Source organism: Pongo pygmaeus, chromosome 17 (assembly GCF_028885625.2).
Source record: "Pongo pygmaeus isolate AG05252 chromosome 17, NHGRI_mPonPyg2-v2.0_pri, whole genome shotgun sequence".
Lineage (NCBI taxonomy): Eukaryota > Metazoa > Chordata > Mammalia > Primates > Hominidae > Pongo > Pongo pygmaeus.
In genome coordinates, this window is record NC_072390.2 from 81,639,528 (window position 1) to 81,667,274 (window position 27,747).

Genomic DNA, 27,747 nt, shown 5'->3' on the forward strand with positions numbered 1-27,747 from the left:
AAAAGATAAAATAAAAATATGTTTATTTACACAGGGCTTAAATACACATATAGAAAATCTTATGACATCTATAAAAATACTGGTAAAATCTATAGGTAATTTTAGCAGGGTTGGAGGATACAAGGTCAATATTAAAATCAATTATATTTCTATTTACTAGCAATGCATAATCAAAATTTAAAATTTATACAACAGTACATTTTATAATAATATAAATAATTCAAAGATTGGGACATAAATCTAACAAAAATGTGCAATAGCTCTCTATTGAACACTATAAAATACTGCTAAGAGGAATCGAGAAAAATCAATATAATTGGAGATATTTATTATGATACTGGATCAGAAAACTCAAAATGGTTAAAAATGTCAATTCTCTCCAAAGCGTTGTATAAACAAAATTCAAAAAATACAATTAAATTAAAATTAAAATACAAAATAAAATTCCAATTAGGTATTTTTATAAAACTTACATGCTCATTCTACAATTACATATGCAAAAGCATGGGGCTTGGAATGACTCAAAGAACATTTTAAAAGAAGAGGAAATTTGGAAGACTATGCCATCTGACTTTAACACATAATGCTACAGTAATCATTATGGTAAAGTATTGGATCAACAAATAATTTAGTAGAACAAACCACAAAGTGCACAAATACACCAACATTTATGTGATCAATTGATTTTTGAAAAAGTTCAAAAGGCGAATCAATGGAGAAATAACAGTCTTTGTGCTAAAACACCTGAGTATTCACTTGAGAAAAAGATACTTTGATCCATACTTTACCGTGCACAAGGTCACAAAAAGTGAATACAAATTTAGATGAAATACTTGTAATTTCTTTGGCAAAGATTTCTTACAACAATATCAAAAGTGCACTTGTTAAAAACTGATAAATTGGACCGTATCAAAATTGAGATAATCTCTGTATCAGATCCCATTGCTACTGTAAAGAATTCCCATAACTCAGTGTCTTAAAATGATACACATTTATTGTCTTACAGTTCTATAGGTGAGATGTTTAAAATGAATTTCACTGGATGGAAACCAGGGTGCCAGAAAGGTCATGCTTCCACCCGAGTCTCTAGAGGGGAGTCTATTTCCTTACATTTTCCAGCTTCTCAAAGTGTATTCTATTGCTTGCATGCGTTGGTTCATATCCCTCCTCTAGGCCAGCAGCAGAGCATCTTCAAATTTCTCTCTACTCTATCTGCACATTGGCTTCTCTTTGTTGTGTTAAATTTACCTCTTCTTCCTTTTATAACGACACTTATAATTTCCTTTAAAGTCCACTTGGATAATACAGGATACTCTTCCTACCTAAAGGCCATTAACTGAATCTCATGTTCATCTACAGAGATCACAGTCTTTGGTTTTAGGAGTGAAGACCTTGATATCTCTGAGAGCTATTATGTGTTCTACCTCAGATGATAATTAAATGAGAAAACAAGTCACAGACTGAGCGGATATTTGTTAATTACATATCTTGTATTCAGAATGTACGAGGACTTTCAAAACTTGGAAACAGAAATTCATCACAATGTTTTTAAATAAGCAAAATATTTAAAGAGACATAGCACAAAGAGTTGACATGTAAAATAAGTTAAAAAAAGATAATCAACACCTTCAGTTTCAATGGGTAAATGCAAATTAAAACTACAATGAGATACCAGTAAACTCTTACTAGAATGAATATAATTAAAAGACTGACCTTATCAAGTATTGAAGAGAATATAGAGCAACCGTACGTCTCATACACTGCTAGTGTGAATGTAAAATCGCATGGCTAGAAAGCAGTTCGGCAATTTGTTAAAAAGTTAAACATATACCTACCATATGATCCAGCCATTCTAGATATTAGGTAGATATCAAGGATATCTATCTAAATATCTACCTAAGACAAAATAAAATTATATTTCCATATGAAGATGCTTCAGAGCAGGTTTATTTGTAACAGACAAAAACTGAGAAAAGTCAAATGTCTATCAACAAGTCAATGTACTAAGAAAGTGTAATATGTCTATGCAATGTAATGATACTCAGTAGTGAAAAGAAATGAACTACTGATACAGTAACATCTCAATATAATAATGAGTAAAACAAGCCTGCCAACAAATTCAGGTTGTGTGTTTTCTTTTGCATCTAATTTTAGAAAATGTAAAACAATCACAGTGACTGAAATCCGACTAAGATCTGTGAGAAAATGGGGATGGAAGGAAGATCAGGAGGGAAGGATGATGAAGGGACATGAGGAGACTTTTGAGGGTAGTGATGATTGTGCTCATTATCTGTATTGTGATGTCAGTCTTAGAAGTAGAAATATGTCAAAAATTCAATTCAACTTGAGTATATACAGATTATTGTGCCAATTATACTTCATTAATGTTGTTAAAAATCTTAACTTGTCAAAACCTAGAAAAACAAATTAGACAACTAACTGTGGAACAACAGATAATAGATGTTTCTGATGTGCTATGATATGACCTTTATAAAGAACATTGCCTATAAAATATTTTACCAAAAAAAGTTGAAAGCTAATTTTCAAGTTACAGGAAATTAACCTGTAATAAAAGAAGAAATTAAATGGGAAACAAAGTAAACAAAGTAAAAGGAAACAATCAAACAAACTCAAGTTGTGTCTTTCTACAGATTTGCTACCCACAGTGTAATCTGTGTAATAGGAGCATCTTACTACAAATGCCAAATCTTGAACTTTTTCACAGGTACCGACTTTGAGTCTGCATTTTGTCACACTTACCACAAGGTCTGAATATACAATAAATATTTAAAAAGTATTGATCTACCATAAAATTGATCTAGTTTATTTGACATGTCAAAAAAAGCAGGAATTTAGGAAAGATATTGTTCTAGATTAACAAAGATTTAAGATATGCGAGCACTAGTGTAAAACGTGGGCATTGTTTGGTTCACGACTTTACAAAACTGTATTCATATTTGCATTTTTATGGATTTATAAAAAATTTAGTCTGTATAAGGTATAATACATACTAATGTAGAGATGAGCAATAGATGATAATGAGAAAGTATTGCCAATTTTATTGATCACTGAATGTTTCTTTCTTGTTATATAAAAACATGCCCTATTTTTAGTCATGTATACTTGAAGCATATTGGTATTAGAAATGACAGGATGTCTTGAGAAAAAGTATATTTTCTTTAAAATATCTCAAAAAAATGGGAGGATAGGCAAAACTATAGTGGTAAATTGATAATAATTGTTGAATTCGAGTCATGAGTATTTGGATAGTTGTTCTTTCATTATTCACTTATGCTTAAAATATACATATTAAAACAACAACAAAAATATACAGCAATGTCGTACTTTTAAATCAATATGTTAAACAAATACAAGTAATTATTGTAATACCAGCTATTGATGACAATGTATAGAAAGCAGAACTATACAACACTCATAAAACTGAAAATTTGGACACATTTTTGGAGAATAATCAGGCCAAAAGCAATAAATTTTACAATGTGTATATAAAGTAGCAGTTATATTTTACTATTTTATACGTAGAGAAATATTCAAATTTGTCCACTGGGAAGCAAGTATAAATTGGATTAACTGAAAAAAGAATCATTAAATTAGGATACCATATGATACTAATTATATAAGTGTTTCACAATTACAAGGCAATGTCCCATAATACTCTTGGCATAAAGCAATTAGATAAGTTAGTAAGTCTAGGCAGAGAAAACTGACAAAATTTGTCATGGTAATTACAATGATTGAAATAAGTGAAATTTGTCTAAAAGTTGAAACTTAGAAATTTCTGCAACATTCTCCTCCCTCGAAAACAGTTTAAAGTAAATATGACAAACAACAACACTCATGACATCTGGGTCATTTTTCTACCAAGTGCTATTTTTCCCTATTAAATATACAATTGAAATATTTCTCAATTAAATTTAAAGTTAAAAATCATCATTTATAATTCTAAGGAAAAAGCCCTTTAATTTGAACACCCTTAGATAAAACATTCAAGAAAAATGAATGGTAACAGTAGTTATATCTCAATAATGAAATATTGTGGCTTTGTTTATACTCCTCTATATTCCAAACTTTCTATAATGCTGATACATTTCAGCAGAAGTGAAAAACATTTCAAATGATGTTCCACTTCTGATTGAAGACTGGTGGCAGCTGTCAGCATTGCTAGACTGAGAAACGCTCTGGGCTGAAACCAGGCAAATAAGAAAAAATGCCTGAAATGGGCCCTGGATAAACCAGCAGTGGCATTTTGCCCTGCATTTGCAATCTTGTTTATATTTTCCAATCAGATGAATATGCTAAAAAACCTACATAATATTTCAATATGAAGAAATACTAATACTATGTCTTATGTTAGTGTGTTTATATTTTTTCTCTTATTGCTAATACCTGGGAATGTTAATCCATGTTTATTTTCAAAGTTGTAAAATATATTTCAAAATAAAATTGCATTTATATTAGCACAATATTAGATATTTAACTAATTATAATAATATTTAAATAACATTATTATAAGTAGCATCAATAGATTATGTCCAAGTAAAATTGAAAGTATATTTGTGATAATTAATATTAGGTGTCAACTTGATTGGATTGAAGAATCCTTAGATAGCTGGTAAAGTATTTTTTCTGGGTGTGTCTGTGAGGGTTTTGCCAGAGGAGATTAACATTAGAGTCAGTGAACTGGGAAAAGAGTCACCCTGGTTGTGGTTGGGCACCATCCAATCAACTGCCAGCATGGCTAGAACAAAGCAGGTGGAGGAAGATGGGAGAAGCTGGCTTGCTGAGTCTTCTGGCTTTCATCTTCCTCCTGTGCTGGATGCTTCCTGTCCTTGGATATCAGACTTTAGGTTCTTCGGCCTTTGGACTCAAAGTGGTTTGCTGGGGGCCTCTCAGGCTATTGGCCACTGAAGGCTGCACTGTTGGCCTCCCTGCTTTTGAGACTTTGGGACTCAGACTGAGCAACTACTGGCTTCCTGCCTCCTCAGCTTGCAGAGGGCCTATCTTGGACTTCACCTTGTATCCGTGTGAGTTAATTCTTCTAATAAACTCCCTTTCATATATGCATATATCATATTAGTATTGCACCTCTAAAGAATCCTAATACAATATTTTATTTAATGTGTTAATTATATCACACATGCTGGGACTTATATTCAGTAATTTTAGGTGACCTGTCCTGTAAACAAATGTATTCATAACTAGTGCTACAACTGATCTTAAAGACATCAAGTATATGCTATACACTGTACTTTATTGAATGGAAGAAAAAATGCATAAATATCTAACACTGTGACATCTACAGCTGATGGTTCACTTTGTTTACATTGAATAAAGATCTATAAATTACATTTTAATGTTTGCCCCATTTTTCAAATGACAAAATGAATGTTTTCTATTATCTCCTCTTAGTATACATTTTCTCCCCTTGTTCTAAAGATTCTTGAGGTCAAGTAAAAAAAAAAAATAAGTCGGAATGATGGATTTGGTGGCTGTCTGGGGGAAGATGTAAGTTGAAGCTGGGAACTGTGGATGGGATAAATATAGAAATTTAATCCTGTTTGTGATCTCTTAAAAAATCAAGGGAAACTTGGCAGCTTCATAAGATGACACTATGCATAAAAAGACTTTGAAATGGCTTTCTTAGAACCACTAGTATGAAATATAAAGAAATGTGAGTGGATATAGTTTGCATACATAAGTGAAAAAGAAGCAATATTTTGGGGCCAAAAATTTTAATAACCCATGTGCCAACTCTTTCTCTAAACATTCACTCCACAGCACTAAAATGTGAAAGATCATTTTCTGTTTTATTTATGAACTCTCATTAAGCATATAATTTGCATATTTACTGTCACCAAAAAAAAAAAAAAAAAAAAAAAAGCCCTCTGGGACAGCTACAGCAGTATAGAGTCAGAATACCTATATTGGAGGCTCCGATGTCCTCTTTGACATTACACAGCCTTCCACATTCACTATTGATGTGAAATCCTAAGATATACAGCAACAAGTGCCATTTCATTTCTGGGCTGGATATCATGAACTTTATTTAGGAGCAGTAGTAGAGGACTGTGGATTAATGAGCAGCATATGTGAAGTGGTAAGCACTGACAACATTAAGACTGAGTGTGCAAAAGTTCTAAAATGAAAAGAGATAGATTCCAATTGGTTAAATAAATGCTGGTGAAATTTCATATTCTTAGACACAGTATTTCACTTTTTCTTCCCCTCCACAAACTATCAAAACATGATTTGCCTTTATTTGTCAAGGGTAAATTTTTGTATGTTCCTGTATTGAAGATTTGCCTAAAACACTTTTATCAGTATATATCTTAATTATGTCTTTACCATCTTTGCAGTCTGATTTTTTTAAAATTATTGTACTTTTTTATGAGTCTTTGGTGCTCTCGGTATTACACAAAAATGAACATCAGACATATAAGCATTGACAAATATATTCTTTGTTTAAAAAACATAGTGACAGGAATAGAATGAAATGAAGGGAATCTGAAATTTATAGGGTTCGTGTGAGAAAAATAGGAATAAAAACATGATTTTCTTTTTTTAACTTTTATTTTGTGTTTGGAGGTACAATTGCACGTTTGTTACATAGGAAAACTCACGTCACAGGAGTTTGTAGTATAGGTTATTTTATTACTCAGGTACTAAGCCTAGTACCCAATATTTGTTTTGCTCTGCTCTTATCCCTCCTCCCACCCTCCGCCTTCAGGTAGGGCCCAGTGTCTGAAGTTCCCTTATTTATGTTAGTGATTTTTCACCATTTAGCTCCCACTTATAAGTGAGGACGTGTGATATTTGGTTGCCTGTTCCTGAGTGAGTTTGCTAAGGATGATGGCCTCCAGCTACATCTATGTTCTCACAAATCACATAGACCAATGAAACAGAATACAGAGCCCAGAAGTAAGACTGCACACCTACAATCATCTAATCTGTGACAAAAACAAGCAATGGGGAGAAGACTTTCCATTCCATAAATGGTGTTGGGTAACTGGCTAGCCATATACAAAAGATTGAAACTGGACCCTTTCCTTACACCACATACAAAAATCAATTCAAAAGGATTAAAGACTTAAACATAAAACCCAAAACTATAAAAACCCTGGAAGACAATCTAGGCAATACCATTCTGGACATAGCAACAGGCAAAGATTTTATGACAAAGACACCAAAAGCAATCACAACAATAGAAAAATTGACAAGTGGAATCTAATTGTGCTTAAGAATCCCTGCAAAGCAAAATAAACTATTAACAGCCTACACAGGAAAACTACAGAATGAGAGAAAATATTTGCAATCTATGCATCTGACAAAGGTCTGATATCCAGCATCTATCAGGAACTTACAAAAATTTAGAAGATGAAACAACCTCATTAAAAAGTAGGCAAAGTATATGAACAGACACTTTTCTAAAGAAGACATACACTTGACCAACAAGCACATGATAAAAAGCTCAGTCTCACTTATCATTTGAGAAATGCAAATCAAAAGTACAATGAGATACCATCCTATACCACTCAGAATGGTTACTATGAAAAACTCAAAAATAACAGATGCTGGTGAGGTTGAAGAGAAAAAGGTACACTTACACTGTCGGTGAGAGTATAAATTAGTATTTACATTAGTTCATTTATGTCATCATTGTGGAAAGCAGTAAGGCAACTTCTCAAAGAGCTGAAAACAGGACTACCATTCAACTCAGCAGTCCCACTACTGGGTATATACACAAATGAATACAAATAATTTTATCATAATGACACACGCATTTTCACTCATGCACACATGAATATACATACCATAAAGGTAACGAATGCTCATTGCAGCACTATTCACAATAGCAAAGACATAGAACCAATCTCACTGCTCATCAGTGACAAACTGGATAAGAAATGTGGTACACATATACCACGAAATATTATGCAGTCTGATTTTAACTTAACCATCAAATGAACACAGTCTATTTGTTATTACTTTCCAGTGTGTTTGCAGTCAAACCTGTACAATATTTTCATGTTTCTCTAAAATCTGTTTTTTCTCTTAATGTTCTTATGACAAGGTATAATACAGAAAAATAAAACATTGTTTTACTTCTAATATCTAAACAGGTATTCTATTATCCCTTTGATTATTTCAGAAGATAACCTCACGTATACCTGTCTTTATTTTTAGTTTTCATGTGCAATTAAAAAGCACTGTAAACACTCTCAATAGCCAAAATCCATTCACTGGGAGGAGGTATATAAAATTGGTCTCACAGTTGAACAAACAAACAACCATTGAATACAAACATTAAAAAATTTATATCAACATATTGTTACTCAGCAGCCACATAATTGGGTGCCATAATTGTCAAGTGAAATAAAGAAACAGAATACATACAATATAATTTCTTTAATTGAAGGAAAAAAGTTGTAGACAAATGCAGGGAAGAAGTCCTGGATATACATAATATAAATTGATTTTATATAAATAAATGTTAATTTGCACCATAGTAAAGACCAAGCGAGTCACTCTCTACTGACTTTCGGGTTATTTTCCCAAATAGTTTGAGATGGAATGTTCTAAAGGCAGTTTGCTGGAGTTAAGAGCAGCACATGTGGAGCAAGGATGGCTGAATAACTAACTCAACACCAACGCTTGCTAGTTCCATCACCTTGGACGAATAGCTCGACCTCTGGTTGTCTCAGTTGTCTCATGTGAAAATTGAGGATAATTATTATGCCTCTCAAGGTTTGTGTTCTTGATGAAACGAGCTGCTGCATCCAAAATACTGTCTGGTACGTATTAAGAGTTAAATGTTTTTAGTGAGCTACATGAAAATAGCTATTGACAGGTGAATAATAAGCATCTAGTGATTTCTGTATTTCTCAAGGTTGAAATATTCAGCTATTTTCATTTCTACTAAAAATATACACACATAAAAAGCTTTGTAAATGGCTATTGCAAAAATACTTTAGTATATATTTTCCCTGATATATATGTTCCAAATGTATTTTCAAATTATTTGAATGTCATTATGTTTTTTCTAAGCATGGTTAAGTGACTATGACAGATACATATTATCATGCTTGAAGCAATACATGATATTGCATGGACATATATAAGCTGAAAATTATCCCAATGTGACTCAGAACAATTATATTTTCAAAGAAGACTAATTATGACTTAAGGGATGAAAAATATTATAATCTATGCACTTATGCAGTTTGAAACTGAATCTAATTAGAAATTGTCTTTTCTATGACCTCTTCTTGGTTACATAAAGCTAATTATTCCATCTGTGAAAACTTGTAAAAATATAATGTATTCTGGAAAGCTCATGGAAAGCTGAAATATTGAGCTCAACTAAGCCCAGCTTCTCATAGAGAAAAACAGATGGCAATTAATAAAATGTCTCAATTTTTAGAAAAATATTGAGTAGGCTTGGACAAAATGATATATCATAGACTTAGAATTTGTGGCGATCAGAGAGTTCCAAAGCTTTCCCCAAACAAAGAAGAACAGAAAAACTTAAAGGTTTTGAAAATGCTACTAAAAAGTAAGAATAAGAGTTTCTCTTCATCAATTTAAAAACCACATCTTACCTCTCCTCTTGGGAAGTGAACACATGAAGCAAGCAAATACTATAAAGCCTTCGTGTGAAACAAATAGGAACACATGGCTCTTGGGGCCTGAAGTGGTAATATTAAAACAGGGAAGTAGAGAATATCACCTATCTTTCTTCTAATTTGAGAAATTCTTTATAAAAAGGAAAAAAAAAAGAAGGAAGCCACAAAGTGTCTATAAACAGTCCCGTTTCATTCCAAAAGCACCTCTGTAATACCATATACAGCAGTTAACATGGAGAGTTAGTGGCAGATTTTACACTATGTGGTGAAGTCTATTTTAAAAAATGATCTTAACATTGTCTCAATGCTCATTTCAAAAACGTACTCTGTATTTTTGTGAATTTATTTAAATCTTATCTGTGTAGTGAAACACAGAAGCAAGAAAATTAATATTAGAAAAATGTTAAGAAAAAATAAATCCCCTTCTTGAATTGTTCTGGCTGGAATATCTTTTGGAATCCGTATTACCTATTGTCCTTATTCCCACTTCCATGCCTATCGCTTTATTTAATCTATTTTTATCTTATATTAACATCTTAATTTTATTAGTTAGTTACAATAGGATTTATTTTTATCTTATATTAACATCTTAATTTTATTAGTTAGTTACAATAGGATTTTAGTCTTTAAAGAAATTATTTGGATCTTCTAATCAGTGCTTAGAAGCACCTGCATTACCAGGACATTGAAATAATTGTTCTGTTTCTCCATCAAACACCCTAGATCCATGACCTTCTATTGCCTTCTTGAAGGTGATATTTCATCCCAGCACTCTGACTAATCCTGCTCTTCAGCAAAGGACAATATAAGTAAGAGAATCAATAATAACATGGAGACAGAATTGACAAAACTTAATGACCAATTGGATGTCAAAAGAAATTGCCTGGGTTAGGAGTGTCAAATGAGAGTTGGGAAATGCAGAGGTTAAGATACCTTCAAAAATCACAAGTGACAATGCTAACTGGTGCTGGTTACTCCAGACTCAGAAGGAACTGCGATTGCTATCATGATATTCTTCCTTCCACTCCATCACTCTAAGAAAAGCTTAGGTTCAGATTTTTAAGATTTCATAAACTGTCCCTAACTTCTGAATGACTAATCGGATGAAATGGCTATGACTAGTATATAAAATAAATTAAAAAAAAGAAGAACTAAAATGTTTTGGTTACTGTGGTAGACATATAACTGTTTACCAATATCTCTCTTGCAATTGCACAAGGTTACATGACTGGTTTTAATAACAAGATATGAGTAAAATTGATGTACACCATTTTCGAACTGAAACACTGAAAGGCCTATGAATAATTGTCTCATGTTTATTGCTTCCTAGTTTGGCACTCAGTAGTTGAAGGATGGTGGAGCCTCTACCAAGCCTGGGTCACTGAGTGACTGTGAAACTTGGATATACTTCCCCCACTAACTCCCACCCAATGTTTGTGGTAGGAGGTTGCTGAGAAATGGAAAGTTAATTGGTTACTGTAATAGCCTAGCTCCCAGACTAACAAAATCAACTGTGTCTCTAATGCCATAATGGTACTCATCTGTTCTCTTAGTAATTTGTCTCATAATTCAATGATACAGTAAATATTACATTCATTTCAAAAGAGAAGAAAGATCAAGGTGAGCTTGTACAATAACTCCTCAAAAACTGTCATTTTGTTGAATTTCATTTCAGTGTAATGTTGATGAGAAAAAAGTTGATTCCCTGCCAGAGTCACTATCTGTGTTGAGTCTGCACATTCCCCCCATGTCTGTATGGGATTATCTGGGTCCTCCAGTCACTTCCTGCTTCCCAAAGCTGTGCACATCGGGTTGGTTGTTCATCTACAAGGTCCCAGTCTGAGTGAGTGTGACCACGTGAGGGTGATCCTGCAATGGGATGGCACCCTGTCAGGGCTGGTTCCCACCAATCTCCCTGGGTTGCTGGGATAGGCTCCTGCCACCCATGGCCCTGAACTGGAATAACCAGGTTGGAAAATGAACAAATACAAATTATTGCAAGATGAAGATTTGTAAAGTACACAATCATCATACAAATGCAGGACCATAAACTATGCTGGGTAGGAAAGAGTTCAGCAAGCCAGCTGTATTTGTTAATTATTGTGTTTGAACTTCATGGTGGCCACAGGTGATCCTGACAATCTTTGTTTTGCAAACATTCATTTCTTGATTTAACCCATCACCACTACAACTGCCAGTCACTCACTGATTCACCCAAAATTGGGTAAATAAGGATCTTACTTGTTTTTATTAATCATATATATATATATATATATATATATATACAGCTCACATTTATTTCAGTGTTTAATATTAGAAAGGTTTTGGTCCTTATTTATAAGTTTAGTGAAGTTTTTGTTACCAGAAGTATGTCATAGGAACTAAACTCTCGTTTATCTCAATTAGCCTCTGATAAAATTGGTTTTATTACACAGTGTTTCACTTAAAGTTGCAGTTTGAAGACTAAAGTGTAATATATGCAGATACACCACTAAATTACTGATTAGGGAATCATACATCCCAGGCTTCTTTTGATGATTAATGAATTAACAGCTTTTCAGAAAGCAGAGAATAAAAAAATAGTGCTTCCCACTTCCAACAATAATAACAACACAAGAAAAAAATTAAAAAGTAAAAATAAAAATCTTCAAAGGTTGATGAATAAGGTAGACTGAAAATTTCATGAACCTTCAAATAAATCATGATGGTTTAACAAAACCATCAATTACCATACATGTAGAGTGGGAAATTCCACAGTCATAAAATTATGCAAAGACTATTTTTTCCAAAACATTGTTCAGAATAATGATCAAACATTATGTTAGTTAATCATGTTTATCACGTAAATTATATTTGACAAATTGAATGAATATATATATTTGAATACATATACATATATACACACACATATATGTATATATATATACATATATATATCTGTAAAGGCAACATGAAGGATTACATATTTTTCTTCGAACCAACAATGTATTTCATTTTCCCAAGAATTTCTAACAGTATTTATTTCTTTGTTCTTATGCTTTCATTATGAAGATATAGTTTCACTTTGCACTTGTTGAAACTTTTTAGCCACTGCTTACTGTAGTAAATAAACCATTGTATTCAATTTGACAGTTTTTGCTGATGTTGTGATAGTAGCTACATAATACCTAGACAAACATATCATCCAAATGTTCCTTTCTCCAATTATCAGTTGTGCTTTCAGCACATCTCTCTGTAACTGTAATATCTATAAATTTACTCTACTATCAAAAATAATACTTAGTAAGCACCACTGCCAAATGGTATAGAAAGTATTATTTTGTTATGGAAAAGGCATAATATAAACATGATTTTATAAAACACACAATCCTTCGTGAATGGAAAAAGAAAACTAAAGTCATGCACTTTGTTAATTTGCCTTTCTTTATGTGTATATATATGTTTGTGTTGTGTAGAATCAGTACAAAATCTAAAAATTAATATAATTATATCACAGAACCACATATATCTGATTCACATGAACTGACTGAGATACAAAAATCATTTGATCCAAGCCTGCAAAAGCACTTTATTTGACAATAGCAGTAATTATGACTTTAACAAATGAACAAATATGACAAAACTATTATTATTTTATTTGTTAGACCTCATTATATTTAGTTTAAAATTTTACTGTGAATGTGGAGAATACCTCAATCTTTAAATAAATATATAGACAAATAAGGGTTAGTTTGATCCCTCAATTTCAGGGAAATTGTTTCCATAGAAACATAGAATCATTTCAAAAGCTTGACAAAACAGATAATCCCACTCCACAGCTACTGATTCATGAGCTGGGTATTTTTTTTTAACAAGCCTCAAAGATGACTTGAAGGTAAATATTTTCATGAAATATCATCACCATCATCATCTTGTCAACCATATTGAGTGTTTACTCTGTGATGATTACTATGCAAAGATAACGGCATTCCTTAATTGACTTGTCTTACAATAATTCTATAGTATATGTTCTATTATGTTGCTATTTTATAAATGCAGATACTGAGCATATTGAAGTTAAGTAACTTGTCTTAGCCATAAAGCAATTGGTGGCATTGGAATTAAGACAAAGAATTTTGCTTTCTTTACAGCTGGTACCTTTAACCAATGTCTTTGCAGAAGCCATTTTCTGGAATATGTATATCTTTTTTAAAAAAGAAAATGCATGTAGAAGTTGGCTAACATTTATAGAACAGTGTTTTTCAAACTTTTCATAATTTATTCTCCTATCAGAAAAAAATACTGCGGGGGAACCCCAATATTTGTATGTGCATTTATATACTAATGATTCACAAACATAACTGTTATCACTATGTAAAGTATTTCCTAAAATGAACTCAAAATTGAAATGCAAAAGAATGAAGTAAAGCATAAATATAAATGAAATTTCTCATATTTTTCCATAGTTCATTTAAAAGCATGGTGAGCCTGCTCTGTTATATAAACACTTCCTTGCAGACTTCCCTGTAAGATGAAGGAGCATGGCATAATCATGTTGGATTTTGCGGGTCTGTATCTTCCACCTAATCCTGTTTCGGGTCTATCATTTTCCCTTTTTTACTCAAGAGGATAATCAGCAGTGATTTTTTTTTTATGTATTACTTTTTAAGTTCTCGTTTTATAACATTAAGTCAATGTTGACCGGTAAGTAGAATCTGCATAAAATATAACGATTTGTACCTCCATGATACGATAGTTTCATGACACTAGTCAAGATTCTTTTCATGTGTTTCTTTTTTTTTTTAATTATACTTTAAGTTTTAGGGTACATGTGCACACCCATTAACTCGTCATTTAGCATTAGGTATATCTCCTAATGCTATCGCTCCCCCGTCCCCCCCACCCCACAACAGTCCCCAGAGTATGATGTTCCCCTTCCTGTGTCCATGTGTTCTCATTGTTCAATTCCCATCTGTGAGTGCGAACATGCGGTGTTTGGTTTTTTGTCCTCGCGATAGTTTACTGAGATTCTTAAACATTCTCAGATTGAGTATCTTCAACCGCAAGACGATTTAATAAATGCATCCTCTAGATCTTCTGGATAAATCACATTAAAAATAACTGAAACTGTAGTTAGAATATATCAAATGTTTAATTAGGTCCTTATGTCATATAAACATGTGATTTATTTAAATACTTATAATGTCTGACTTCTTTAAATAAATGCTTATTAATCAGTTCCTGGAGTGCATAAGATAATCACTGGTAATCACCCATTGCTACAAGAATCATCAAAGGAGCAGCTCTCAATATAAATGCTATTTAAGCCATGCAGGAAAGGGCTCCTTCCAAGTCAGAACGATTGAAAACAGGAAATATTTGCTATGATCATTTACAAATGATTTTAGGTGTATACACCAAAGGTTAGTGTGCACAGTTTCTATTATGTAAAATTTTCAGATTTGGCGGTAGACAACAGTACAAATCTATCATAAATACTTAGAAAAACTAAGAGAGTTTAGATAGAATTTTAATTTAGCAGAAGGTTAAAATTCTTACCAAAATATTGTCACTGTCACGTCCGAATATACATTTTGAAAATCATTGATAATCTAGCAACTTACAAGTTGAATTCTATTTACCTACACTCCTATTTACTTTAACGGAAAAAAAATTCCTGAAAAGTCATATTGGTATTTGAGGAAAATTAAATCTGGTGTTCTATTTTGAAGACATTTTCTGCACATTCTAGACATAATATCTTCAGATTATGTGGCTTCAGTGAACATCTGCCTACTGAAGCATCACAAAACAGTCTAAACAATCCATATTTATCTCTTTTCTAATCTCCAGACCTACAGAACTACTTTCCACAAGGCATTTCAAAGTGCATACTGAAATTCTTACTTTCTATTCACTCTTCCACCTAATCGTTATGTTCCTTCTTTCCCTTAATGAAATCAGCATCCTGTTGAAAGCTCACACTTGAATAAAAGGTTTTTCTCTAATGTTTCCTTCAGCTAACCTGCCATATACATACATTCGAGCATGAAGCCTGACTAGAGCGGAACTATGATCAATTCTATGTCTTAAATCCCTCAAGTAAATTCATTTACCTTCTATTACCTCCAAGTTCGTAATTCATGATAGTTTTAAAATCTTTATTTTGTACATATTTAAATATGAACAAATAATTGCACATATTTATGGGATACAGAGTGATATTTTGATACATGTATTCAATGTGTAATGATAAAATCTGGGTAATTAGGACAACAATCACCTCAAACATTTATCTTTGTGTGTATGTGTTAGGAACATTCTGAATCCTCTCCTAGCTTTTTAAAAAGTATACATTAAATTATTGTTAACTATATTCACTATACAGTGCTACAGAAAAGCAGAATTTGTTCTTCCTCTCTAGCCATAATTTTATATCTATTAAACAATCTTTCCCCATTTCCTCTTCTTCCATTATTTCCTTTCTCTAATAATCATAATTCTTCACTCTATTTCTGTTAGCTTAATTTTATTTTAGCTTTCACATAAGAGTTAGAACCTGCAGTATTTATCTTTCTGTGCCTGACCTATTTCACTTAAAGTAATGCAGTCCAGGTTCATCCATGTTGCTGTGAATGATAGAATTTCATTCTTTTCTATGGCTGAATAGTATTTCGTTGTGTATATACACCACATTTTATTTATTCTTTTATTTCTTGATGGACACTTAGTTTTCTTCCATATATTGGCTATTGTGAATTGTGTTGCAATACACATTGGAATGCAGATATATTTTCAATATACTGATGTTCTTTCATTTCAATAAATACCCAGTAGTGAGATTGCTGAATCATATACTACTTCTATCTAGTTCTATTTTTAGTTTTTGGAGAAACCTTCATACTGTTTTACATAATGGCTGTACTATTTTACCTTCTCACCAACAATGAAGGAGTTCCATTTTCTCCACATTCACAACAGTATCTTTTTTTAGACGTTTTGATAATGGACATTCTAACTGGGGTGAAATAATATCTCATTGTGATTTTGATTTGCATTTCCCTGATGATCAGTGATGTTGAAAATTGTTCCATATACTTATTGGCCTTAGTTCATAAATTCTTGTTATACATTGTTTATAATAACAGCAAAATAAATAGGAATTGTATTTTTGAAATTAACCAGTAATGTTTCTGGAGTGTTAAATACTGAAAGTCATTTTATTTTCAATCTCACATCTGTGACTATGCAGCCATAAAAAATAATGAGTTCATGTACTTTGTAGGGACATGGATGAAATTGGAAATCATCATTCTCAGTAAACTATCGCAAGAACAAAAAACCAAACACCGCATATTCTCACTCATAGGTGGGAATTGAACAATGAGAACACATGGACACAGGAAGGGGAACATCACACTCTGGGGACTGTTGTGGGGTGGGGGGGAGGGGGGGAGGGATAGCATTGGGAGATATACCTAATGCTAGATGACGAGTTAGTGGGTGCAGTGCACCAGCATGGCACATGTATACATATGTAACTAACCTGCACATTGCACACATCTTCCCTAAAACCTAAAGTATAATAATAATAAAGAAAGAAAGAAAGAAAAAAAAGGAAAAAAAAGAAATAAATTGATATCTAAAATGTTCTTATACAAAAAAAATTATCAATGTATTATTGATTGTGTCTAAACTTAAAACCTAATTGCTGAGATAAGCTGTGTACTTTTTGACCTATAAGTTCTCTTAAATGTTTAAAGATGTTGGATAGGATTATGGCAAAGATATTTGGAGACTTGCATAGTAGAAAAACTTAGTAGTCGAAAAAACCTCAGGGTATCAAGAAAGTAGAGTTCTACATCACGTTGTATTAAAAAATAAACTAGTGTTAACAGATGAACACCAAAATATATATGTACTAATTTGTCACTGAAAGAGACCACGACATAAAGAATAATTCTGCTTATTTCTTCTACTAATGTACACCATAAGTTTCCAAATTTGATCTTTTATATCAGCCTTCAATTAAGAAAAAAGAATAATTTGCTGTATAGCTGAAGAGAAGTTTTAGGAGTGAATTTCAGGAAACAGAAATAATGAATTGAAGGGTAACTGGAGGTTAAGAATGAAGTTCCACAATTCAAAGTAGTCTTTCAAAGAAGTTGCTGAGAGAGGGAAAACAGAGAGTTGGGATGATAGCAATGAGAGGTTTGGAGTTAATGAGGATTTTTTAGAAGATAGATAATGTGCTGAATGAAAATGGGCTAAATGCCCCACTTTTTAAAGACCCAACTGTGTGCTGAATTAAAAATATCTGTTTCATGTACAATGACACCCACAGGCTCAAAGTAGAGGAATGGAGAAAGATCTATCAAGCAAACAGAAAACAAGAAAGAGCAGGAGCTACTATTCTTCTTTCAGACAAAACAGACAACTATCAAAAAGGACAAAAAATGGCATTACATAATGATAAAGGGCTCAATTCAACAAGAAGACTTAATTATGCTAAATATATATGCACCCAACACTGGAGCACCAAGATTTATAAAGCAAGGTATTGAAGACCTACGAAGAAACTTAGATAACCACAGAATCATAATTGGGAGACTTTAACACCCCAATGACAGTATCAGACACACTAATGAGTTAGAAAACTAATAAAGATATTCAGAACCTACACTTGACACTTTACCAAATGGAACTAACAGACATCTACAGAGCACTCCATCAAACAACAGTAGAATATTCATTCTTCTTATGTACATATGGCACATGCTCTAAAATCAACCACACACTTGGCCATAAAGCAATTCTCAACATATTCAAAAAGCCCAAAGTCATACGAATCACAATCTTGGAACACAGTGCAATAACAATAAAAATAAATGCTAAGAAAATCACTCAAAACCATACAGTTACATGGAAATTAAACAAATTGCTTCAGAATGACATTCAGGTAAACAATGAAATTAAGGCAGAAAGGAAGAAGTTCTTTGAAACTAATGAAAATATAGACAAAACATACCAGAATCTCTGGAACACTGCTAAAGCAGTGTTAAGAGGAAAATTTATTAGTCTTAAATGTCCATATCAAAAAGTTAGAAAGATCTTTACTTAACACCGTAACATCACACCTAGAGGAAATACAAAAACAAGAGCAAACCAATCCCAGAGCTAACATAAAAAGTAAATAGCTGAACTGAAAGAAATGGAGACATGAAAAACACATGTAACATCAACAAAACCAAAGTTGTTATTTGAAAGAATAAATAAGATTAGTACAGTACTAGAAGACTAATAAAGAAAAAAAAAGGATCCAATAAACACAACTGGAAATGTCCAAGGGGACATTATCACTGGCCCCACAGAAAAAAAAAAAAAAAAAAAAAAAAAAAAACCTGAGAGACTCTATGCACACATAGTAGAAAACCTAGAAGACATTGATAAATTCCTGGAAACATACAACCACCCAAGATTGAATCAGGAAGAAATTGAAACAGATCAATAGTGAGTTCCAAAATTGAATCAGTAATAAAAAACCTACCCAACAGGAAAAGCCCTGGACTGGACGAATTCACAGCCAAATTATACCAGATACTATAAAGAAGAGGGGGTACCAATTTTACTGAAACTATTTCAAAAATTCGAGGAGGATAGACTCCTTTCTAACTCGTTCTATAAGGCCAGCATCATTCTAATACCAAAATCTGTCAGAGACTCAACAGCAGAAGAAAACTTCTGGCCAATATCCTGGTGAACATAGATTCAGAAGTCCTCAACAAAATACTAACAAACCAAATACAGCAACATATCAAATTTAATCCATCATGATAAAATCACCTTTTTTCCTGGGATGTAAGATTGGTTTAACGTATGTAAATAAATAAATGTGATTCATAACATAAGCAGAACCAGAAACAAAAATCACATGATCATGTCCATACACACAGAAAAGCTTTTGATAACATTTAATATCTCTTCATATTAAAAACCCTGAAAAAAAGGCATAAAAGGGACATACCTGAAAAATAATAAGAGCCATCTATGACAAATTCACAGCAAACATGATACTGAATGGGCAAGTGCTGGAAACATTTCCCTTGAGAACTGGAACCAGACAAGGATGCTGACTCTCACCACTCCTATTTAATATAGTTTTGGAAGTCCTAACCAGAGAAATAAGTCAAGATAAAGAATTAAAAGGCAAACATACAGGAAGAGATAATGTCAAAGTATCTCTCTTCACAGATAATATGATTCTATACCTAGAAAAGTCTTCCCAGAGGTTCCTAGATCTCGTTAAAATTTCAGCAAAGTTTTGGTATACAGTATCAAGGTACAAAAATCAGTAACATTTCTATATACTGATAACATCCATGCTGAGAGCCAAATCAAGACCACAATCCCACTCAAATAGCCACAAATAGAATAAAATACCTAGCAATACAGCTAGTCAGGGAGGTGTAATTTCTCTATAATGAGAATTACAAAACTTACTGAAAATCAAACGGGACACAAATAAATGAAAAGACATTCCATGCTCCTGGATAGGATTAATCAATATTGTTAAAATGACCATAATCCTCAAGCAATTTACAGTTTCAATGCTATTTTTATCAAACTACCAATGACATTCATCACAAAATTAAAAAAAATCATACTAATGTTCGCAGGAAACCACAAAAGAGCCCAAAGAGCCAAAGCAATCCTAAATTAAAAAAAAAAAAAAAAGCTGGAAGAATCACACTACCTGACTTAAAAGTGTACTACAAGGCTACAGTAATTAAAACAGTATGGTACTGGTACAAAAACAGACTCATAGACCAATAGGACTGGTTAGAGAACATAGAGGCTGCATATCCACAACCATCTGATCTTTGACGAAGCCATCCATAATAAGCAATGAGGAAAGGACTTCTTTTAAATAAATGATGCTGGGATAACTGGCTAGGCATATGCAGAAGATTTAAACTGGACCCCTTCCTTCCACCATATAAAAAAATCAGTACAGATTAAATACTTAAAAGTAAATCCTACAACTATAAACACCCTAGGAGAAAACCTAGGAAATACTATTCTGGACATAGGCCCTGGCAAAGATTCCATAACAGACTCCAAAAGTGATAGGAACAAAAATTAAAATTGACATGTGGGACCTAATCAAACTAAAGAGCTTCTGCACAGCAAAAGAAACTATCAACGGAGCAAACAGACAACACACAGAATCAGAGAAAATATTTGCAAACTATTCATCTGACAAATCCAGAATCTATAAGGTACTTAAACAAATCAGCAAGCAAAAAAACAAACAACCCCATTTAAAAATGGGCAAAGGATATGAACAGAGGCTTCTCAAATAAGACATGCACACAGCCAACAAGCCTATTAAAAAATGAGAACACCTGGACACAGGAAGGGGAACATCACACACCTGGGCCTGTCATGGGATGGGAGGAAGGGGTAGGGATAGCATTAGGAGATATACCTAATGTAAATGACGAGTTAATGGGTGCAGCACACCAACATGGCACATGTATACATATGTAACAAACCTGCATGTGGTGCACATGTACCCTAGAACTTAAAGTATAAAAAAAAAATTCCAAATATCACTAATCATTAGAGAAATGCAAATCAAAGTCACAATGAGATACCATCTCATACCAGTCAGAATGGCTATTACTATGTCAGAATATAACAGATGCTGGCAAATTTGCATAGAAAAGGGAATTCTTACACACTGCTGATGTGAATGTAAATTAGTTCAGCCACTGTGAAAAGCAGTTTGGAGATATCTCAAAGATTCAACTCAGCAACCCTAGTAGTGGATTATATTACTACCATTCAACTCAGCAATCCTAGTAGTGGATTATTAACTATATATTCGAAGGGATATATAGTTCTACCATAAAGACATATGCACAAATATGTTAATCACAGCACTTTTCACAATAGGAAAGACATGGAATCAACCTAGATGCTCATCAACAATGGACAGAATAAGGAAATTTGACACATTTACACAATGGAATACTATACAGCCATAAAAATGAGATCATGTCCTTTGCCCCAGTAGGATGGAACTGGAGGCCATTATCTTAAGCAAACTAATGCGAGAACAGAAAATCAAATACTGCATGTTCTCACTTTTAAGTGGAAAACTAAACATTGAGTACACATGGACACCAGAGTAACAGACACTGGGGCCTACTTCAGGGTGGGGTGAGAAGAGGGCGAGAATCAAAAAACTATCTGTCAGGTAGTATTATCACTACCTGGGTGATGAAATAATTTGTACACTAAACCGCAGCAACATGCAATTTACACATGTAACAAGCCAGCACATATATCCCCTGAAACTCAGTTAGAAAGTAAAAATTTAATTGAAGTTATAATAAAATATCGAATACTAAAATGGAAAGTACACTTCAAAGACATGTTATAAAAGGTAAATAAGAATATATTATTTTGATACAAAATATTTTGGAATTCAATCTCTTGAGATAAGAATTATTTTAGTTTCAAATTGTATAATATAAAATTGAATGTTTGTTTAGCCTCTCTTTCATAAAGGATGTAATGTAAACAATTGTATCACTTGTTTTATATTTATTTTTTATATTTTCTGCATATTAACTTAAAATTAATTCATATTTGTAAAACTTTATTTTGTTGAGTTTATTCAGAGTATTTAATCATGAAAAGGTATTGTCAACATAAAACGTGGAGACAGATGGACTAGGTTAGCACAATGTTGAATGCTATTATTGCATATTTTGGGGATTTTTTTTTAATCGTCTGCTATTAGCTGTGTATGAAGAATGACTAAATAATATTAGCCAGCACGCAAAGAGAAATATCACATTTTGTCATCTGTATGTAGAATCTAAAACAATGGAACTCATAGAGGCATAAAGTAGACTGGTATTTACAGAGGCTGGTGGGGTGGGGCAGATGAGGAAATGAAGGTCAAATCTCAGACAGGAGGAGTATGTTTCACGTTTCAGAAGGGGTTCTATTACACAGTGTGGTGAATACAGTTAATAGTAGAGTATTCTACATTTCAAAATTCCTAAGAGAGCAAAGTTCAAATGTTCTCACCACAAAAAATGTTAAATATTTGAGGTGATGAATATATTAACTAGCCTGATTTAATCATTCCACATTGTTTTCATGAATTCTAACATCAGTTTATGTCCCGTAAATTTATTCAATTATAAATTGTCAATTTCCAATAAAAAGCAAATATTGAAAACATCCTATAAACAGATTAATAAATTGTTTTAACATTAATGGCATGAATATAGGATAAATAAATTTCTACTTTTTAATTCCAAAAATGAGAAATTTGAGAATATCACCTTAATTATAAACAAAAATGTGTATGGTATAAAACAAAACAGAAGTGTTTAGAGTTTTTTAAACACAGAAGACAGTAAAGTATACCTCCAAGGGTTGTATGTAATGAGTTAAAAATATGTATCAACTTAAGGAAGGAAAACAGTCATGAACGTTTATGAAACAGTCATGAATATAGTTAATTCATGTTACAAGCTGGATTTAAAAATATAGATAGGATATCTTAAGCTTGTAAATCCTTTGAAATTGGTGCCAGATAGAATAAACATACTTTCTTTTATTATTTAAATGTAACAGCATTTAGAATAATCTAAATGCGTGACTGGGATTATTGAATAAATAAATGTGCCTTTATTCCTAAAATTTTAAATTACGTGGACTCTGAACCTGCACCAAATTGTCATTAAGTATACAGACAGCTAGTATATGCTGTTTAAAGGGATGATGTTTTATATAAAATAATTCCTTACTTTATTTTTTAAAAATCTGGCAACCCTAAAGTTCTAACGCTTTGTTTCATAATATTTAAGAGTCAGTTAAGTAATGTCTTGCTGAGATTTTTAATATTTAACTCACCCTCCTAAAAGTCTATTGCTTTTTCCTTTTTTATGCACAAAAAATCCCAATGACATAATTATAATCTCATAAAAATCATATTTGTGAGTTAAGAATTGTGCGTTTTCAACACTGGTTTAAAAATGCAATACACACACACGTACACAAAATGACAACATTGCTCCATATCTTTAAAAATATTTTAAATTAAATTTCATGTAAGTGGTTTTATTAAATCCATATTGTATAAAACGACATGAAAGTTTTATAAATAATTCATGTGGTCTTGAAATTATCAAAGGAGTATACACATGCATTCAAAACTATCTGTTAATAGAGAAATGTGTAGCCAGGTACACATATGTGTGTGAAAACATAAATACGCTTATTTATTATTAACCAATAAATTTGGAGTCAAATCCTCATATGCCTACAGGGTTGGGTTATTCTATAAGCATTCAATAAAAGAGAGAAAATAATCAAAAATAAACCAATGTCTTACATAGTCTCCCAAAGAAAAGTCTTATTTAGAAGAAGGGGAATTATATCCACCTGACAAGTGACATTGTAGCCCATTTATTTCTCATCAAATACTATGGGGGAAGAGTTACATTTTGCTTTACCAGTTCAAGAGCAATTTCAAGCACTGTCAAGAAGTATTTGCTTAGTGACAAATGACATTACTCTCTTGAAAATTCAGAGATGTATCTATACCTTTTCTCTTTGCCTTTATTATTATTCTGGTTACATTTTATGTTTATCTTTATGTTTAGTAGTATTATCTCTCCATCAAAGAAAGTCATATATTCTCCACTAGGCCTTTTTAGGAATAAATTAGATGGCAAACTCTTGGACACAATTTAACTATAAAACAACTTAAAGACAGAAAAATAGCGACTTCTTTTCTGTGATGTATTTATGGTTTGCTCATTCCCACAGGAATGACATTTCTAAATTTGACACACAGATAAAATTGCCTAGGTTATTTTAAGACATGACTGATGTGCCAAAATTATCCCCACTTTAATACAGTATCTTGCAAATTTGCAAATTTCATTTATCATGAAACTTCTTAGAATTAAAAAACAGCTAAACTGGATCTACTGCTCTGGTATGTTGAAAAACCACTGTCCTAAAATAACATTTCAAATTTCACTTGTTGTGCCAAAGCAGGATTTTTAAAAATGATGTTTTGCTTTAATCTTAAGACATACTTGGATGATTCTGAATATAATTATTGAGTAATTAATGTGACACATTTTGACAAAGGCATGTATTCTAGAGTATGTTTTAAATTCAGACAAGCATTCTCTTAACGAATCATATCAGCATATTCAAGAGGGTAGGCATCATTTGAAAAGGAAATTGATCTGTTACAGATTTTGACAGGCTTTAGAGCATTTAGCTGTATTCTCTCAATTGAAAGGTGGTGAGAGTCGGTAAAAAAAAAAAAAAAAAAAAAAAAAAAAAAAACTCTGTAAGGATACAGTTTATCTTGTTTTGTTTTGATTTGATTTTAAAGTAGCAAACATCTTTCTAGTCACTTTTGCAAAGACACTCATTTTGTCAATCAGGGGCTGTCTTCACCATTGATAGAAAGGATTCCTGTGGGATTATTGTTAGGTTCCATACTTAGTTGTGTTTCAACTTCAATCTGTTTCACCAAAGCAAAGATACAGGTGATAGAAGATCATGGATGTTAAAGGAAGTTGTCATGACAACAAATTTTTCTTATTCACCAGCATGGTTCTCAAACACTTGGTTAGAAGCAATAAATTCTCATGTAAAGAAGGTATATAGAAAGATCAACATCTCCTTTTAAACAATTTAACACATTTATTCCTATTGCATTACTACTCACTAACGTGCTGAATACTGCTATGTAATATTTTAAACATAACATATATTTAAGAGTACATGCTAAGATCATGAGTGGCAAAAATGATCAGTTGATATTTAGTTATAGATGATATGTATCAGATTATGTGTAGCTGTATTAGGAGAAATTCCTGAAAGATGGATCTGGTTTCTTAAGAATGCATAGGAGGCATCTGTGCACATCATTTTAAAGCATCTTCAATTTATGATAATTTCATCAAAATTTTTTTTATGTTTCTTGAGGAAATGTACCTTACAAACATTCCAAAGTGAAAAACAAAACAAAACAAAAAATATAAGTAGAAGACATATGCCTTCAGATATATGCAGATGTGTTTGTGTGTGTGTGCCTAAAATTATAAATATTTCACTGGAGCATAAGTAAAGAATTTACTAATGTGTAAGACTATAAAAATCAGATATTTATATAATGATATGAGCATTTCATTCACTGTTATAAAGGCTTGGTAAAGTGGAAAACATATGTAAAGGAAAGGAGATCTAGTGGTTTCTAAATGACATAAATTGATTGCTTAAAAATTTTGAATAATTGCAGACAATAATGAAGTGCTTAATCCTTTTAAAAATAAATTTGTTAGTTATTTTATTTGGTCAATATAAATGTTCACATTATATTGAAATTTAAATTCTTTGAAATTAAAAATTATAGTAAGTAGGCATACTGCTGATTACAATATTATATTAAGAATTTGAAAAAAGAATATATTAATGCATATAATTTTACTTAATATTGTAACTACGTCTAAAACATAAATATATATTACTAAATTTTCAAATATTTTATCTAAATAATGTTTTTCTTACAGATATATTAATTCAACAAATGAATTAATAGAGCTAAAATATAAATTGACATAATCTAAAGAAAACCTTTGCCACTCTATTTAGCTATTTTTTGTTGCTAAATATTTTATGTTTTTATATTTAACAGATTTATTAAATCCCTTTGGTAAACTTATTTTGAAATATTTTATTACAATTAGTTATTCAATTAAAATTGCATGTACCAAATTAGAATTGAAACCATATAAAATGTCTTTTACAGTACGCATTTTCCTAATTTATACTTTTCTTAATTTATACTATCTTTCATATTTGAGAAATTACCTTTTGTGTTATGTATAAATGTTATAATACATATAGGTAAATTAATATGTCTGTACAATTTTAGACATATATGTGTTTTTATTCATAGTAATGCTAATATTTTAATTTTTTTGGAATTATACTTAAAAATTTTCATATTTATTCTGTATATATTTTTTCTCATATACTTAATGATGACAACTCTATTGTTCATATTACCTTATATACATGGTAAATACACGATAAATAAAAAATAAAACCCTGAACAAAGAAAAAAGTGCAAAGAAAGAAAGACATGCAAAGAAAGGTTGATTCATTTATTCTAAGAAACTTGAGAAGTTTTAAATATCCTAACATAGGTGTTACATCCCCCCCACACCAACAATCTGTATTACACAGATGGACAATTGTTCTCACAAATACGTGTTTTGAGAAAATTCAGTACACATTACGGTTTTAAAATTTTTAAAATATTTTCCTTGTTTCCTATGTAAATATTTCCTTAATATTTTTAGAATATTTTCCTAGCAACAGTTTGTCAAGTACTTTTTGACCTATTGACTCATTAAAGATGATGCATGTAGTTTATAATATGCCTGATTATCATAGTCTTACCTTTGTAACTTCAACTTCTAGGAGTTCTGTGAAAACTGAACAGCAAACTTCGTGTTGGTCACATGAGGAAGAGTAGGAAAAACTTTCTTCTTTTTGCTTCACAGTCTTCTCAGGAAACTCTCGATGTGCCCCATTGCCCAGAGTTACAGACACTTGCGCTTTTAGTACCACAACACTGTCAGTATGTCACTGCTTACTCAATGCTATTTTGGGTTCTCTGAGAAGAGTCATAAACACTGAGCCTTTTGTGCAAAATATCATAAGGGCACTCTGACTCTCGTTCATAGTCTGGAATTAAAATGCAGACAGCTAAGCAAGTAGTATGAGCTGATTATCTTTTTTTTCTTTTTTTCCCTAACGACAAGCAAAAACAAAATAAATGCTTATTGGCCTGAGTTGATAAAGAGAGAATTCAACTTATGTACAAGAATTTTGCAAGTAGAGAGGACATGCCCTCTGTTTGGGGATTAGCTGATGAAACAAATGATCAATTTAAAGCAGACACAAAACTTACTAAAAAGAGAAATGATTTTCCACTGTGTGTCTATGCCTTCTGGCTATTTCTTAATTCGGTCATTCCTCCTCAGAAATCAAGTAAAAGACATAA

The 27,747-nt window shown here is 32.0% G+C and overlaps 1 protein-coding gene across 6 annotated transcripts in view; it reads right to left on the reverse strand.

Annotated features, from left to right (window-relative positions):
* Positions 1-27,461, reverse strand: part of CDH19 (cadherin 19) — a 104,381-nt gene extending 76,920 nt beyond the window's left edge. For 5 of the 6 annotated variants that reach the window (XM_063653802.1, XM_063653799.1, XM_063653798.1 and 2 more), the window contains exon 1: positions 27,141-27,461. The gene's annotated coding sequence lies outside the window, so the exon portion shown is untranslated. The remainder of the gene's footprint in view (positions 1-27,140) is intronic. The other variant, XM_063653797.1, reaches the window with a different exon arrangement.
* Between the last annotated feature and the right edge of the window lie 286 nt (positions 27,462-27,747).